This window comes from Crocodylus siamensis, chromosome 10 (assembly GCF_052110815.1).
Source record: "Crocodylus siamensis isolate JL-2025a chromosome 10, ASM5211081v1, whole genome shotgun sequence".
Classification (NCBI taxonomy): domain Eukaryota; kingdom Metazoa; phylum Chordata; order Crocodylia; family Crocodylidae; genus Crocodylus; species Crocodylus siamensis.
In genome coordinates, this window is record NC_143404.1 from 58,817,086 (window position 1) to 58,831,887 (window position 14,802).

A 14,802-nucleotide genomic window follows, 5' to 3' on the forward strand; every position below is an offset into this window, starting at 1 on the left:
GGGCATACAGGTGATGCAGTGTGGGGGGGCGCACATGGGCCCCACCCCCACCCCTGAGGCATGTGACTGCAGCTGGAGCTGGTCCAGCTCCAGAGGAGCCACCCCCTGTGGCCATTGCCACCAAAGTGAGGTGCCCCCTGCCTGCCTGGTAGCAGCAGGGAGCACAACTCTGCACTGCCACCACTGCTTCTGCACCTCACCTTGGCAGTATGGCACTCCCTCTAATGTTGGATCCCACCCTGTGGTCCTCAAAGACACCTCCTGCCTGGAGCTGGTATGGCCTGGCTGCCATTCCATGCCCCATAGTGCTGGGCAGCCCCCCCCCCGCCATGTTGCCTGTGCTCCCCTGCCTTCCCCACACATCCGCTCCTTTCCTCACATACTGAGGGTCTAAGCTGCAGCAGGTCATGAGTGAGGGGCCCCAGCAGGGCCATGGGGCTGTGGGTCCAGAGTGAGGGGCACTGGCATGGGCAGAAGCAGGGCACCAGCATATCAAGGCTGCTCAGCACCAGAAAGCAGTGGGGGGAACGAGGCAGGACAGCAATAGCTGGACCCTATCCTGGTGAGTGAAGCAGGCAGGGGGAGCTCTAATTTTCCATGATAAAAAAACCAAACAAACCATACATCAAATGCCAAAACGTACAGATATTTAGAATTTATTTTATTATAGTGATTGAGGCCCTTGTAGGCTTCCATATTGCTTTAAAATTGTAAATATATCAATAAAACATTGTGTTAAGCTGATTCATACATAAATGCATTAGTGGCGTTTCATTTTAAATCACAGAAAAAAACATGGATTTTTAGGGTTTAATGAGAGAATTTGTGATTTTTAAACAGAGAAAACCAGGAACCTTGCTAATAATACCTGTGCTTCCTTGCCTGTGGAATTTAAATATAGCTCTACTGCCATTTTGCTTCATCTCCTAAAGGAAACTAGAGATCAGTTACAGCAGTGATTCTCAACCAGAGCTCCACAAGATCTTTAAAGGTGCCACACGGTGCCACTTAATATTTTGCACTGTTAGATGTAGACAGACTACAAAAAGTGGGCAGATGAGAATAGGATGGGGTTCAATGTAGATAAATGCAGGGTGCTGCACCTGGGGAGAAGGAATCCACAGCACACAGACAGGCTGGGGCATTCCCTGCTTGAAAGCACAGAGGCGGAAAGGGATCTTGGAGTCATTATTGACTCCAAGATGAACATGAGCTGCCAATGCCAGACTGCAGCCAGCAAGGCCAGCCATACCTTGTCATGCATCCAAAGATGCATCTGAAGCCGGTCCAGAGAGGTCATCCTCCCCCTCTACGTGACTGGTCAGGCTGCAGTTGGAGTACTGCGTCCAGTACTGGGTGCCGCACTTTAAAAAGGATGTAGCCAGCCAGAGGGTTCAGCAGAGGGCCACCCACTTGGTGAGAGGGCAGCAGGACAGGCCCTATGAGGAGAGACTGAGGGACCTGAACCTGTTCAGCCTCAGCAAGAGGAGGCTGAAGGGGGACCTGGTGGCTGCCTACAAACTCATCAGGGGAGATCAACAGCAAATAGGTAGAGCCCTTTTCTCCCCAGCACCACTTGGGGTGACAAGGAACAATGGCAATAAGCTGATGGAGGACAGGTTTAGGTTAGAGATCAGGAGGCAATATTTTACAGTTAGGGTGGCCAAAATCTGGAACCAGCTTCCCAGGGAAGTGGTCCTCGCCCCTACCTTGGGCAAATTCAAGAGGAGGTTGGATGATCACCTGTCTGGGGTCTTGTGAACCCAGCATTCATTCCTGCCTGTGGCAGGGGGTCAGCCTAGATGATCTGGTCAGGTCCCTCCTGACCCTAGCTACTATGAAATTATGTGCGAGCGCTGACACAAGATAAACCCAGAGGTTTCAAATGGAAATGCATTGTGACCTGTTGCAGTCTAAATTCTTTGCCACAGAACAACTGCTCTAATTTTTTTTCCATAATCAAAGAGTAAAAGGTAAGAGCTCACTGTTTCCAAAAGTTGTCTCGAGTCTAATAAGATTCAGATCCCATGAGTTAGAATATATCTACCCACTGCTTGAGCTGTGTGGCAGGTGAGACAACATTCATCAGAACGTTCTAAGAGGCAGGGGCAGCATTTTTGAAGGGATTCAACATTTAGTCATTGTTTTGGGGAAATTCATCCCCCAGCAGATCTCTAGGTTCCTAGTATTCAAACAATCATCTAGGCAATGAGAGACGGTATTTAATCACAATGTCCAGACTACAGCAGAGACATTTGAGAAGGTGCGAGCCAAATTCTGTCCTATTCTGCAAGCTGAAAGGAAATATAAATCAAGGCAAACTTTGGCTGGAAACCCAGTTCACTAACCTTGAATGCAGATTACTGGCACTTGTAAATAAATCTATAAGCAGCAAGAGATCCAAACATCTTCATTCATATTTTATTACTCTTCTTTCTTTAAAGATATTCCAGGACCCTGATTAAAAATTCACACCCTATTGTAAGGCTGAAATAAGCTGAGAGGAACCTACATTAACACCTCAAGTGCATTGAGAAAGAGAGAGATCTTACACATCAATGCACTTGCATGATCAGACCCTGATACTATGACCCTCCAAGAAGTCCTACAAGTCTCCCAGTCAGATTTGTTCCAGTGCCCACATGGATACATCAGTTCTTCTCAAACAGTGGTTTGTAATTGTAGCTCTGCAGATCAAAAATAAGTCGACGAAAGTACGTTCCTGAGAGGGGCAGGGGAATTTACCAAGGCATTTATTACCATTGCCAAAGGGAGTTCATGGTCAGTTTCAGCTAAAGATGGCAAACTGAGGCAAAAAGTTTTGCACCCATGGATCAAGACTACATCCTTCTTCTCCATTTGAGTGCATTCAGTTTCTTTTAGCATCCATGACAATAAGCCACTGGGCTCCAATTCTGATCATGCTTTTTGCAAGGGGGGTGTGCAAATATTCTCCTTGCAGGCATCTGTGGACAGACTGCATAGATATAGATCAGGGGCGGGCAAATATTACGGGCAGAGGGCTGCTTACTCAGTTTTGGCAAGCCATTGAGGGCCGTATGACTGGCAGCCAGTGGCAGATAAATATTAATTTTCTAAACTTTTTAGGGGCCCCACAGGCTGGACAGAATGGCCTGGTGGGCCGCATCCAGCCTGTGGGTCACATTTTACCCACCCCTGATGTAGACATACTCCAACTAGCTTTAAACTAACTAGGTATAGGCATAAGTATCAGCATGGGCACATGAGCACAGTACACAGCAAAACTTCAACACAAGCACAGAAGAAACTGAGTAACCATTTAGAAGAGATGGATAATGCCAACTGCTCCAAGTTGCTTTAATTCTTTTGGGTCTATACAGAGAAGAAGAGTTCTGTCTTTTAGTTATGGTGACCAACATTCACTTTCTCAGTTGATTTTTCGGCTCATCCTGGTTCCCAGCTCAAGAAGTCTATCCAACTCCTTTAGCCTCTGTCAGAAGGACAAGAATTGTGGGATAGCTACAGTCCTTCAACTGTATTGAGTGCCCTCTAGTAGATACAGAAGCTCTCAATTACTTTGGTCCCATCCTTCCAAAACCATAATTTAAAACCATGGTAAGCTCATAATTTTGTATTCAATAATGGGTATTTTTCTAATTTTGCTTTTAAATTGTGGTACTGTAACTCACCAGGATTGTATTTCTCAAGTTAGTTATTTCTGTGTAGAAGTATTAACACACTCTCCTAGTAATGGGGGATTACAGTGCTAGAGTTTAAATCCTAAGTGTCACTTGTACCTACCAACTGTGGCTCCTCTTCCCATGTTACTATCCTTCTTTTTGGCAGTAGAGTAACTTGCACACCTGTCTCCAATATTGTAAGTATCCCCATTTGCTTTCAGACTGATAGGCTCTTCCTTTTACAAAGAGCTCCTAGGACCTAGTTGTGGTGTTGTCCTCCTCTTTGTCCCATTAAAACCAAACCCATACCTCTTTAGAAGGGCTTTATGTCTACTGTAGTCCTGCAGTTTTTCCTCCCACATCTTTGTGTGTACCTCAATGTTCCTTACATCTCTCCTTCCATTGGACCTCTCCCATTGTAAAGTTTTATATTTTATTATGACCACAATTTCCAAGTACTACACACTTTTCCATAAGTTTGTTCGGTTTTATCAAGGGTTAACTCTAGGATTGGTAGTCAGGTGGTATCTTACCATCTTGTGAAATCCAACTGCAAGTCAGGTGTCTTAGCAGGGGGCCCATAAAATTGCAAGGCTGGCTTTTCAGCCTTACCTCAGCCAAAAACCGTGGTTTCACTTGTGTTCTTAAACAGGCTACAAAACACTTACACAGTTTAGTCTGAGAGAGGGATCATTCAGTGTCAGACTTCTAAGTGACCAGCAACGTTACACATGAGCTTTTACCACAACCTCTTCAAGTTAGAGACAGGCTTGCACTTTGAGGTAAGGAGGAGTTGGGAGTGGAATAACTGACACAAAGGAGGTAGGGAAAGAGCTTGAGCTGTGGGTTGGAAGGCGCTGTAAGAGTACAGACTGTCATTTCCACTTTCAAATCCTTTGCAGACACCTTCACTATCTCCCAAAGCCTTAATTAGAAAAAGTTCTTGAAGAGAAGCAATACAGTTGACTGTGGGGAGAAGGGTTTGGATGGGGGAGGAAGAGTAGTGTGACAGACATTAGCATCTCCCTTTGCACTGCTCAAGGCCTTTCTGCACATGTTCCTGCCTTCTAGGAACTGGCAACAGTACCTGGCCTTTTCATTCCACCCATGCACTTCTGACCCCCCTCACCCCCCAAAATATAGCCTTGTCATGACTGTATTAAAATGACTTTTCCCCCCCCCCCCATCTTTTGCAGAATATCTTCACAATTAACCTGACTTTCAGTTTAGAACGGTCAATATGCCAATAGCTCCTATCCCCTTAAGTCCCCCCACGCTTTGTTGTTAGTGTCTAAAAACTTAGACTGTAAACTCATTTGAGATAAGGACTGTATATGTATTACAAAGGCATCAAGCACACTTTAGGGGGCTATAAAAACTAATAATTGCTTTATGACTTTCATTCTGCTTTAAATAGGCTTTCTTCTACCTAGGCTCCCTAGAAACAAGTTCTGTAGTACTGTTATTTATTTTTCCTCAGTCTCCTGCTGAGCTCCAAAATAAAATTCATATCATAACCAGCCCGTAGAGAAGTGAGTCAGTGTTCCAGACTTAGTAAGTGCAAGCTTATAAATATTTCAACAATACAGAAAATCCTGTTCACAGGGACTTAGCAAAGGAAAAGCAGCTTGTCAGTATCAGATTTTTCTTTTAGTAAAGCTTGCTCTGGGCTATGAGTCCTTAAACCATTGAGAAGTAGCCACAGAAAACTTTAGTGCCACCTAGATGCCTGTACAATCATTTAACTAGTGCATGCATATACATCTCCAACTAATCATGGCAGGATACACACATGTAGACACTGGCAGAAACCCAGAGAGATGAGGCAATCACACCCTTGCCTGTCAGGGTGAGCAAAGTTGGACACAATTCCTCAAAAACTTATCAATGGCCGCATCTGCATGAGACATTTACTGTGCAGTTGACTAATCAGCCGAGCAGTAAGCATTGCGTGTAGACCCTGTAAGCCTGGAGTAAACTAATTTACTCCACAGCAGCGCACGTGTAGATGCTGCCCTGGCTGACAGGGACACAAGGGTGCTTCAGGGCAAGGGCCGCCTGCTGGCTAGCCCCACATTGAAGCATCCTTGTGCTGAAGCTACCCTACACTCAGTGGCAGACCCAGAAGTGGACCGGAAGTACTTCTGGTCCACTTCCAGACCCGCCACCAAGCATGTGGGGACCCCCACTGCACTCTTGTAGGACGCTCCATCCGCCCCACCGTTGCAGCATTCATGAGCCGTTCCTGCTACCTCAAGGTATGTAGAAAAAATATTTAAAAGCCGTGTCTATAGCTGAATTGCTGATTCTCTGAATTAGCATCGAATCTTCAGATTCGGCTGAACAGAATCGGCACAGTGATCCAAATCAACTAATCGAATCACTGTTCCCAATTTGGGCTGAATCCCAATCCAATACGGCCCATTTTGCACACCCTTAAAAGAAACTAGCTGGTGGTTGAAAGTTATGGTTGATGCTTTAAGTCTTCTCTTTTGACCAGAAAGCATTATATATTGTAGGCTGAATTTATAGCAGTTATATAGTTACCTAGAGGACAACTGCATGACAGCTTGAGGTTTCAGTTTGGTTTGGCCCTGCAATGAAACAAGAAAAAGTCAAAGCTCTTTGAAGCTTTTCGAAATACAGAACTTGTGCTGAAATGTTCATTATCAGATTAAGACAAGAAAGGTTTGTTTGGCAATGTCTTTTATTGGACTAGTTATTAGTTGGAAGGAGATGTTAAAGGAACACTAAGTACAAAATGCCCTTCCTTAAGTCTAAAAAAGAAGCAGATAACGGTCACTGTTTTACCAGGTATTTAGCTTAGACTAGGGCTGTTCAACCCCTAGCCCACAGGCCAAGTACAGTTTGCAACACCATGTTATCTGGCCCACCAGGCCCCCTGCTACAGTCTAGAAATTTGGGGTGGAGCAGTGGGGCACTGCTCCGCTGCTGCCAAATTTCCCCACCTATGGAGAGCCCCAGGACCGACATGCTACATCAGGTGGCCAATCCTGGTATGCTGGGGGCACTGCCAGGCACCCAGGGCCCAGTCCAGCCCATGGACCAGCCCTTTGCCACTCATCTGGCCCATGGGGCCAAATGGTTGTCTATCGCTGGCTTAGATCATTTCACTTACATAATGAAGTTAAACAAATAGTCACTTGAAAGGGAAAAAGGGCAGTATACCTCTGAAGCAAAGTGACCAGGAGTTGCAACAAACCAAGTAGAAGACAGGTGAAATAGATGCACATAATTACATTAAAGAATATAATCTTTTAAAGGAAAAGAGAATCATTACCTATGGAGTACAAGGGTTTGGCAGAGTGAGTAAGTATATCATAACAAGACATAAAACCATTGTTTAGTCCAAGGTTTTTAGTGTCCAGTAAAAATTTATATGAGGTTTTTTCTTAGGCCCCTCATCTGAAGATCTTGTGTAGGTTTCCACTGAGTGAATGACTGTGAGGTCAGAGACAAAGTCACTGTCCGGTGAAGGAGTTCTCCCACAGGCAATTTAGTGTTTGCTGTTGGAGTTTTCTTAAGTGTAGCACTTGTTTCACCTACATGGTTTTCATGAGGACATTCAGTGCCTCAGATGAGATCTATCACATTCTGCAATAGACACCGGCGCTCTCTCAGCTATAATTAGTTGGTCCAATAAGAGATCTTGCCTAACAAACTTTGCTTTTCATATAGTCCCTGGACTGTCATGCCTAAAACAATGCTCCAACCCAACTACATCAAGTTGTACATTCTCTACCCAACTTCCCAGAAACTCCACCTTAAACCTAAGAAACTGTAGCAAAAAATACAATAGGACAAGGTGCAGGGTAGAGCTGGGAAAAACACAATAACCTCATCAACAGTGCTTCTTTCTAAGCAGTTCGTAGGAAAAAAAGGAATTGAGCGCGAGAGAGAGACTAGTTCAAAGTTTTTGGACAGATGAACTGTTAAGAAGAAAAATATAAAATTAAGAACAAACAGGGATCTAGCTTGCAAACTTTTATTCTTCTTCTTTCCCCCCCCCCTTTCATTTCTATTCAGTAAGGCACTTCCTGCTCTATTAAAAATGAGTGTACCCATCTGTACTTTCCATTGTTGTCTCCACCAGAAATCTGATGAAATGATGATGGTAACTATTCGATTCTTACACATGCTAGCTCAGGAATTTCTTTTTGCATGCAAACAACCACTTCCTGAGGAGCTGGGGTAGAGGAAATTGGGAAACCTAGACCTTTCTTGCACCACTGAGGTCATGCAGGCCAAATAAAGCACAAAGTAAATAGCTAGGCAATGGTCATGAATGTTTACAACCATTTAAAGCCACGTTTTACCAACTGGACATAATATTTGAACTGATCAGCTCAAGAAGCTATGGCTGGCTAGGAATCAAGCAAATTAATAAATACTTTTGACAGAAGGAGAACACAAATAGAAAGACACTTCAAACTTTTTTCCCTAGAATTGCAAGAATCCTATCTACTTGTAATGAATTAGAAAAATTATTTCTGGCTGAAAAAAAAAAAATTAGTAAAAGTATAATTAGCCCAAGTATCTTTACAACTATCATCCTTAGTTTCAACCTCTCCGAATACTTTCTCATGCAATATATCACCATTTTCTCATTTGAGAGAGGAAAAAATATCATTTTTTACTGTTAATCAAATATGTAGATCAATCACAATTACAAATTAGGTATTTCTGGGTTCCCCTCCTCCCCTCCCTCCTCCAGTCTCTCCTTCCTTTCTTTAGTAAGAAAAATTCTGAATTAAACACACCATGGTTTCCTGCCCAAGATGCTGGAGGCCAAGGACACTTCTACACTCCTCCAACCACACTAGGGAATACCACATTAAGGGATTTCATCCTGGTTCCACACACACACACACACACACACACACACACACACACACACAATGACTCCCCAAAAAGTCATGTAGTTGCTGTGTGTATGCCCATTGCAGCTCTTCAGCTCTGCTGCTCAGAAGCTTATCATCACTTAACCAGCACTGCTCTAATAGTTAGATTTTTCAGGTTGTAACATATGTTGAAAAGCCAGGTCATACTTTATTGCCTCTCAAATGTAGCAATATATACATCCCAAGTCACAGAGATAAGGTGCAAAGGCAGACAGAATAGGCCAGAACATCTCTCTGGTCCAGCTTAGCATTCTGATTCAAGTAACAGTACTGGTTACTTCTAGAGACAGAAACGTTGGCTCCTAACCCATCCAGATGTTCCCAAAAAGGATGGAGAATCTGCTACTAACAGACAAGACTTGAACTTGATGTTATGTTGCACATGGGCGGATGCTTACTGACCTGCTCTTGTCTTTTTAAGAGCACAAAGGCAAACAGTTAGAGGCACAGTGTTTTGTCTACAAAGAGATAAATCTAGGATTATTCAGCATAGCTAAAAGCTGAGCAAGAAAGGGCACTGAATTTGATAAATGCATAATAGATATTTAATGAGCTTTTATCTCATTCTTGACAGAAAAAAGGATGTTGCAGAAGTATATCTACAGTCGGGGAAACAGTGATTAACACCTCCCCCCCAAACTGGATAACTAACATTTTATAAGTTCTTAGTACAGGTAATACGTTATTGCCAACCCCCTTTCACACACTTGGCACACCTTTTAGGGCAGGGGTAGGCAAAATGTGGCCCAGGGACTGGATGCGACTCACCAGGCCATTCTATGTGGCCTGCAGGGCCCCTAAACATTTAGAAAATTAATATTAATCTGCCCTGGGCTGCCTGTCATGCAGCCCTCGATGGCTTGCCAAAACCCAGTAAGCGACCCTCTGCCCAAAATAATTGCCCTCCTCTGTTTTAGGGGGAGGGTGATTGAAGATCAAACAATCACATTTGAAACTGAGAAGATAATTACATTCTTTACAGGAGCAGACTTTCAACCAGCGAAATGTCACTGTGACAGAACATACACAGAATGGCCAGGTAAGATTTGCATTTATGCAAATTAAGCAATGCTGCCAGGGTAAATCAAATCGCATGCTTTAGAATCACAAATCTGAAAGGGAGACCTCGTCTTTGTTCAAAACCTGTGCAGCCCTCCAAGGCACTATTTTATGGCTTTTCCTCTTTTTCTTGGAAAAGCATCCTTTAACGATCAACTGGTGTAGAAGAGTTAAGGAATCTTAGGGCACCTTGTGGGCACGAATAACCGAGTGGCGGCCTGACAGACGAGGATGCCGTTAAAAGAAAAGAAAAGATGGCCCACTCTTCCACACAACCAGCACGGATCAGCTGTTTCCCTGAGAAAGCCAGAGGGATCATCTGACCCCAGGGCTCTTCCCCGCCAAGGCAGGGGGTCGGACTGGATGATCTGTTGAGGTCCCTTCTGACCCTGGCATCTACGAATCAAACTGGAGCCACGCTAACGAGAACTACAGTTGGCCACATCCGTCGACTTGGAAGCAGACTGGAGGGCTGGGGCTACAAAGCACCACAGGTAACTCCTGGACTTTTTTAGAGGAATCCTTTGACCTGCCGGCTGTCTTGAACTGTTGGGTGCAGGGCGTGCATGCACCGCAATCCCTGCCTGGAGCAGCCTCTGGCTTTCACCAGGTTCCTGCACCTGAGCTTCCCAGCAAGCTGGCAGAGCAGGACGCACAGGCGGGGGCCCCTTCAAACAGGTGCCCCCGGGCACAACGCGGCCCCGCTCCCAGCATCGCCGCCTCAGGTGCGGGCTCGCCCCGCGCCCTTGGCCAAGCCCCGGCGGTCGAGGGAGGCCGCCCGGCGCCGGGCAGCGGCACGAGCCCCCCGCGCCCCGCACTTACCACCGCGGCGAGCGCTCGGCGGCCCGCGCCGAGCGCGGGGAGGGTCCGCGCGGGGGCTTCCGCCCGCCCGCCTGCCTGCCTGCCTGCCTCCCTCGTGCAGCCGCTGCCGCCGGCCAGTGCGGAGCTGGGCGAGGAGCCGGCTTTAACCATCTGTTGCAAGGCGCCTCCTCCGGCAGGCTCGGCCCCGGCAGCGCCTCCCCGCCCCCCGCGCCGCGCCGGGACTGCCGTCGGGGGAGGGCCGCGCACCGCCGCCCCCGCCCCGCCCCGCCCCAACCGCCCAACCGCCGCCCCTCAGGGGGGCAGCCCGGGAGCCAGGGCAGAGCCCCGCTTGTGCTGGGCGCACCAGGAGCCGGGGAAGGTGACCCGAAAGAATCGCGTGTCCCTGCTTTATCCCACCGCGGGGCACCAGGGGCCGCCGGCCCCTGCCGACATCAGGTGCCCCAAACGCCACCCCCGCTGTGTTTGAATCAGCACCCCCCAAAAAAGGGGGGAGGCAAACGTCTATCCAGACCTCTTTGACGTTGGACGTTTCATAGGGAAAAGCTACTCCGAAGTCGCAGGGTTGCCAAATGGTTTAACCTTGTGAACAAAAGCCAGCCCATCTCTGGGTGACATCCGTCCTTCTGGGTTTGTTTTTTTTACTTCAATCTGCTGCACTGGCAGGTTCGCACATTCATAGTCTAGAGCAGGGGCGGGCAATTATTTCGGGCAGAGGGCCGCTTACTGAGTTTCGGCAAGCCAGCGGGGGCCGCATGACAGGCAACCCAGGGCAGATTAATATTAATTTTCTAAATTTTTTAGCGGCCCCACGGGGCGGATAGAATGGCCTGGCGGGCCACATCCAGCCCACGGGCCACATTTTGCCCACCCTGGTGTATAGCTAGGAGCACAGGTTGGAAGTGGCCCAGCAGCGAATTTCACCATCTTGACAGTACCAGATTAAGATGCTTTTAAAGAAATGGCAAGGGTATTATGCAAATTGTTTTCAAATTTACATTTGCTTAAAGACAACAAAACAGTCTTGCATTTTCTTGTGCTATGTATTCAGGAAAAGACAAAAAGAAAAAAAAGCCAAATATTTATTATAACGGTTTACATTACTACTAAATGAAATTCAGTCTTGTTTTCAGTATCTAGAAGATAGGGTCAAATTTTGATCTCAAGGCAGTGCAGATCCTGTGCAACTCCATTGATGTTGGCTGTAGGTTTAACAACAAAGGGAACGAGAGTTGAATTTGGCAAAGAATGTCCCTTATTTTGCAGTTCCTGTATGAGTGTGAGCCAGACAGACATTACACCTGATCTTGAATCTGAGAACTGCCTTGTGCCACACCTGGATTATACTGGGGCTAAACAGTGGCAAGTACAGTTCTGTTTAACTGAAAAAGGACCATTTCTGGAAACTCAGCCAAATATTCTCCTCCATCCTGACTCTGCTGCAGAAATGTATGTTGTAACAGGCAGAATGCATTACTGCTGCTAGGCACTTTCTCAAAATGGCGTATACCTCTTACCTACTGAGAAGGCTGTAACATGCTACAAAAGGAAAGATTTATAGGATATTTACTAAAATACATTTGGAAATACTTCAAATGGATTGGGCTCATCTGGTGAGACTCCAGAAGGGCAAAATCCTGCTCTCTCCTATGCATGTGGAACTCCTATTGATTTTAGGTATCTAAGGGGAGAATTTGTCATTACAGGACAATTAAGAAATGGCTTGACTAGAGTTATAAGTGGCAGAATCACAAACTATCGGTGGACTTTTCCATATATTTTTCAAGTCTCCTCCTAGCTGTGTGTTATTGCCAAACATCTCGTCACATGTATTCTTTTGAGACATTGCTTCTACTACTTCTGCCAGGGATTTTGTCTCACTGTTCTGTGGGTTATCCTCTTACAATTGTGATTGTGATTAACATTTAGAGACTCCAGCCATCGTACTAGGTACTGTACACCCATAATAAGAGATGTTCCTTACCCTGAAAAGTTTGCATTCTACATAGATAAAACAAACCAAGGCTGGGAAAATCCGGTACAACATACAAACAGAAAACTGAAAGCAAAGGCACTGAAAAATGAAATGAGCTGACAAGAGTCGTGCAGAAAATCTGTGGCAGAGCTGAAAATTCAACCCAGATACTGGTAAGTTGAGTCCCAATTTAGTGCCTCACCTACAAGATCCTGATACCACAACAACTTTTCCTTTCTGTCCTAAGGATTCCCTAAAGGCTGAGCAAGTAAGACACTTGTTACACAGTTTGTTACTTTTCTTGGTTTTTGTGTGCATTCTTTTCCTGGGACTGTTCATTCAGGTTTCTACAGCTCTGTAGTTTTATAGATTGAAAACATGTGCCATGAAGAAATATGAACTTTCTTCCTGCATAATTCATCAGTATCACATCTTATATGAATGCGACCAGGCGTGGTATATCTACAGCATCAAAATGCCAGTTGTTGAGTAGCCACAGCACTGACGATATCTGCTATTTTTATCTTTGCTCCTAGATCGTATGTAACCTAGGGCAAGTCACTTTAACCTGCCTATATATCAACTTCCAGGGCTGTGAAATAGGGGATAGTCAAATTAAAAGGGCCTTATGAGTCCAAATAATTATCACTAATCTTTTATTCATTTATTTGGACAGATAACGTCGCCATCGTGATTGATAATGGTCATAATGGCATTTAGATATCTCCTGATTCACTCAGGATGGTATACACTTAACAATCAACATTACTTAAAAAACTAACCCATTGTACAGGGTGGGATGTTATACATGAGCCTTATTCTTAACAAACATATCAAAAACTTCAAAGGCACATCAAAGACCTATCTGAAAGTCTCTTAGACTGAAGAATGAGCTGAATTTGCTAATTGGTCAGGCAATGCATTCACAGTGAGTGCAGAGGTAAAGCTGCTAGCAATTACAGTTCACGAGACCAAAGACTGTGCAGTTAGAATGAAGAGTTCTCCATGGTGTTCAGGGTAAAGAGCACTGCATTTGTGAAAAGCTTTGTTTTCTTCATGCAAAAGAGTTCTGTGCCTAATTATTGGCATCTTATAGAGAGCAGTGTCTGGTATCTCTACAGAAAACCATTCAAGCAAGTGTTAGTTTGGTGGAGTTTCCATGTGTGGCAGATGTTCTGCCCTACAAAATCATCATGGAAAAAAACCTTCCCCTCTTGCCATTCAGATACATCCACATAAAAAAAAAAAATCTTACCATTAAGGGATTTTGATTTTAGTGGACATTTACATGTGCAACAAAGAATATGTATGTGTGTGCTTATCTATTGTTATATTGTTTCTTCCCACATTGGATATATGTACACTGTTCAGAGAAAGGCAAAGAAAGAGACTGCCTCTGATACTTTGGTAGAAGTTAAAATAATTATCTATAAGCATCAACTGTGATAAGCATTCTTATTCTGCAACATTTGGGAAACACTTGGAGCCCAAAATTCAGCTCCAAATTTTGCATCATGTTGTTCTCTAGGATTGGGCAACCTAAAATATCAGTTCTGGATGTTCCCTGACCTGGGATAGTAAGAGGATGTCTGAAGCTCAGGTTTTTCTCTCTAAGAAAAAGACAAACAGCTTTCAGTCAGAGCAAATACAAGGCCCAATAAACTCATCACTAGATGTACACTCTAAGCCCCTATCCTAAAAGAGGTCCTTTTATTGTGAAGACAAGGCAGATTTATAGAAACCTAACACGTTTTCTAAACTGTAAAGTTTTTTTTTTCACACTAGGAATGACCCAGAAGGCGTTAAAAAATGAATGAGTTGTCTGATGTGTTGCAAGACCTTAGCCTAGATTTAGTTAGTATAACAAGATTACCTAAGTAAGCATATTCATCCATCAGCAATGGCAGAACAGAAACAACTTGGAATGTCATTTAGGTGCTGACACCACTGAGAAGACAAAAATGCTTGATGGGCAATGCTCACTACAGAAGTGCCAGTGGATGATAAAATAAAATGTTGTCATCCCATCCCACAGGGCCACATCTTTTTCTGGCAATCAGCAACCAACCATATCTGTTAGATGGGAAAAAAAAAACATGCTACAAATACATGAGAAAGTAGGGAGAAAAAAATGTGCTACAAATACATGAGAAAGCAGCTGACTGAAGACCTTGGGGAGCATAAGACAGTTGCCTACTTAACTTCAAGATGAGTCTTTCTTGTAATGACAGCAATAAAAAGTTTCTGCCTTCACATATTCTTTGATACTTGTGAGGACCAGTAAATATAGCCTCATATTTGTAGTCCAGTTCTTGGGAACACATTAGGGGAAATGAACAATAACTTCAGTGCTAACAGGGAAGTG

At 44.6% G+C, this 14,802-nt stretch overlaps 1 protein-coding gene across 2 annotated transcripts in view; it reads right to left on the reverse strand.

Moving 5' to 3' along the window:
- Positions 1 to 10,624, reverse strand: part of SULF2 (sulfatase 2) — a 243,991-nt gene extending 233,367 nt beyond the window's left edge. For both annotated transcript variants that reach the window (XM_090064399.1, XM_090064400.1), the window contains exon 1: positions 10,466 to 10,624. The gene's annotated coding sequence lies outside the window, so the exon portion shown is untranslated. The remainder of the gene's footprint in view (positions 1 to 10,465) is intronic.
- Between the last annotated feature and the right edge of the window lie 4,178 nt (positions 10,625 to 14,802).